The sequence below is a fragment of the Ictalurus punctatus genome, chromosome 5, assembly GCF_001660625.3.
Source record: "Ictalurus punctatus breed USDA103 chromosome 5, Coco_2.0, whole genome shotgun sequence".
Classification (NCBI taxonomy): domain Eukaryota; kingdom Metazoa; phylum Chordata; class Actinopteri; order Siluriformes; family Ictaluridae; genus Ictalurus; species Ictalurus punctatus.
The window spans coordinates 23,154,155-23,158,123 of NC_030420.2; positions in this window are offsets into that span (position 1 = coordinate 23,154,155).

Sequence of the window (3,969 nt, forward strand, 5' to 3'; positions counted from 1 at the left end):
TTTGATGGTATTTTCCTAGATGTGCCTATGCATTTATTGTCCTGTGCACTTATTGTTCTGTGTATTTATTATGTTGCATGTTTATTGTCCTGAGTATTTATTGTCCTGTGTATTCATTGTCGTGAGAATTTATTATCTTTAGTAATTATTGTCCCGAATGTTTATTGTCCTGCGTATTTAATTGAGTATTTATTGTCCTGAGAATGTATTTCCTTGGGCATTTATTACCATGAGTATTTATTGTCCTGCGTATTTAATTGAGTATTTATTGTCCTGAGAATGTATTTCCTTGGGCATTTATTACCATGAGTATTTATTTTCCTGTATATTCACTATCCTTATTGTCCTGTGCATTTATTATCCTGAGTATTTTTTTATTTTTTTATTTATTGGTCAGTGTATTTATCTGTCTATTTATTACCCTGAGTATTTATTGTCCTCTGTATTGATTGTCCATTGCTTTTATTGTCCTGTCTATTTACTATCAAGCATATTTATTGTCTTATGTTTACTGTCCTGTCTGTTTATTGTCCTGAATATTCAATATGCTGAGTAATTATTGCCTTGTGTCCTGGGTTGCAATAGTTGATTAAATAATGTATTTGTTCATGGTATTGATGTAAAAAATATTCATTTATGTTTGTCACATATGAATAATGTAGACCTTTAGCTACAATAGGGTACATCGCTCAGTACGTTTGGTTATACTAACTGTTGGCATGCAAAGAGTATTCAAAGTGCTAAGTGCTATGTGGTTTGCATTTGATCACCATGTGCTATTTATTTTCCTATGTATTATTACACATTAGATTAGTGCTTTGGAAACAACATGATTCTGTGACTAGATTCATTCATAACTTTAAAGATGGTGTTCTTGGAGGAGGTGTGTGTGTGTGTGTGTGTGTGTGTCTGCGTGCACATACACATAGAGGATAAAAAGACTAAATGAGTCAGCTAAGGCAGTGGGCTGATTTGTGACTCATGGGAAGCTGAGTAGAGCTCTTCTGCTGTCTAGCACACACACACACACACACACACACACACACACACACACACACACACACACACACACACACACACCCACCCCTCCATAAGGGAGGAGGAGCCATATAGACACTGAAGTCCCCAGCTACCTGCATTCTCTCCATATAAGGAGAAAGACAGAATGAAACGTAGGATTCCTCCACACTGAGGAGGAGGTGTGTATGTCACTCATCATCTCACTTCTCCCTCCAATAAAAAGAGAGCCGTGTGACTATAAATAATGATTCCTACTGAATCGATTCATTCTCATAAACCTTTTGCTTTCGAAGCAGAAGTATGCACAAAGTGCACATGTTGTACTCAAAGCATGAATAATCACTAGATACATTATCAGAATAATTTACAGTAATCAGCCAGGAATTAATCCATCACTGGAAAAATAAGTAGTATTTAGTTAACATAGATGGTGAATATCATCATAAAATAGCTGTTAATGTTGTTTGATTGACTTTTTGTTTATTTAGTCTAAGACCATGCTACTATAATACACTGACCAGGCCACTGACTTGAAGTATCGTAACATCACCATCTGTTTCTCTTCCCCTGCAAGGCACATCTGGGTGAGTGGTGAAAATACGCTGACACCATTACATCCATCATGTCATGGGAAAGAGACACGGGAAATAACCAAAAGACTGAACACATTTGCTTTTCAGCTCTATGTATACAAAGAAATCATGTTTGTAATAGCCTCCATGGTAGTCAGTGTTGTTTTGTAGATTATGAATTATAGGATGCGATCAACATATATTTATGGTACAAGTGTAATTCCTCTTCTTTCAGTATGCTATAACATCTATCCATCAATTTTCCATACCGCTTATCCCACACAGGGTGGCTGGGAGCTCAAAGCCTATCCCAGGGAACTTTTGGCACAAGGCAGGGGACACACTGGATGGGGTGCCAACCCATCACAGGGCACAATCGCACACACATTCACACCGTGCAGACAATTTGGAAACAGTCAGCCTACAGCACATGTCTTTGGACTGGGGGAGGAAACCAGAGTACCCAGAGGAAACCCCCCAAAGCATGGGGAGAACATGCAAACTCAGCGCAAACATACCGTGCTTTGTTATCAACCAAACCAGTAGGCTTACATATTCATTACGAGCAACAAACCACACACACACACACACACACACACACACACACACACACACACAAACACACACACAATTCCACAGACATGGGAGTCCTAAACAGGTTAGTTTTACAATTACAGTAAAAAGTCAAAGCAGATATATCTCCTGTCTGGAAGTATTTTATATGTAAAGTCAGAGGTGGCATCACTCAACAAAAGAAATAATCTGGAAAAGTTTCAGAATCAAATTCTTCATTCACCTTTTTATTCACATTTTTACCTAAAGTATTAAAGTAAAAGTACAAGAAACATTCACAAATGAAAATCAGACACAGATTTTAGTTACGGATGGTAAATTAGTGACCGTTCACCAATGAACCAAGGAATGTGTTAAACATTAGCTATGTTTAACTAACAGTTTTATTGCTGCTCTCTCAAATGTCAGCTAGCACGACAATGTCTCTGTTAAGATTCATTCTTGCCGCCACAAGTGTTAAAGTTTGGATTTGTTAGGAATTTAGATAAACTCCTTGAAGTTGCTGATGCTAAAAAGTCACCTAATGATTTGACATGTACAGTATATGATTATACAGAGAAGCACAGTGATGTAGTTTTGGGAAATGTAGTGAGTAGACTGTGGTAAGTAAAAGTCAAACACATTAGTTGAAAGAGCAGCTCAAGTAAAGAATAGGCTTTTAATATCCAGACTTAAATCCTTGTCCTTTGTTACTTCCCACCTCTGAAGGTTGTCCATTCAAATCATACATCTGAATGTAATAGTAGTGCAAAGTTGAATTTGTCAATCAAAAAAGGGCTTTTAAATACATTTGAAGACCTAAAAAGGGTATTTTAAGGCATTTTATTTTTAAGATTCAGCCAGAAGACATTTCTTTTGGAAATCCTGCACCCTTGGCAAGGCCACTTTAGGATTCCAGAACAATGAGTCATTACGATAGTGTGGCTTTTGTGATGATGTATCAGAAACACTGTGATTTCAGTATAGAGTCATCTGTACACCCTGATACTTTTTTGACTGCAGGAAAACATAGCCTATACAGATGCGATTAAACAACAGATGTATGTTCTTATATCCAGCAAAATACCATGTAATGCATTTAACAAATGTTTTCCCAGTGAGTGTGCTTGGCAATTTCTATGCAAAAGTCACCCACATAATCATTAAATAAATTTCTCATATATTTTGGATGTTATACATTTACTTATTTTTAAATCACTTTCAAGTCTTTGCAAATGTCCCTCAGAATATTGCAAAATAAGGAATATAGGTGCTTAAATTTATTGTAGTATATGTCCAATATTGTACATGCTGCATTTTGTGCTTTTTTCTTGTGAAGTATCAGTTTTTTCTCTGGTAAATGAATGTTATGCCATGTATCTCATGCATTGCTGCAGGTCTATATCCATCCATCCATTTTCCGTACTAATTATCCCATACAGGATTGCTGGAAGCCTGGGGACTTTTCCAGGAAGCTCAGGGCACAAGGCGGGGGTAAACAGTCAACCGCACACACAGTCACATACTACAAACAATTTGGAAAGAGAAATCAGCCTACAGTGCATGTCTTTGGACTGGGAAAGGAAAACGGAGTACCTGGAGGAAACCCCCAATGAGGGGGAGAACATGCAAACTCCACGCAAAGCCCATAACCCCGGGGTGTGAGGCAAGCATGCTAACCACTAAGCCACTGTGCCTCCTAAAATGCATTAATATATTTAATCAAATATACAATAACTTATGGTATACATTATATTGTCAATGTATTATTCATATAAACCATAATACTGTATAAACCACCAGTAAAATGTTTGGACACACTTTT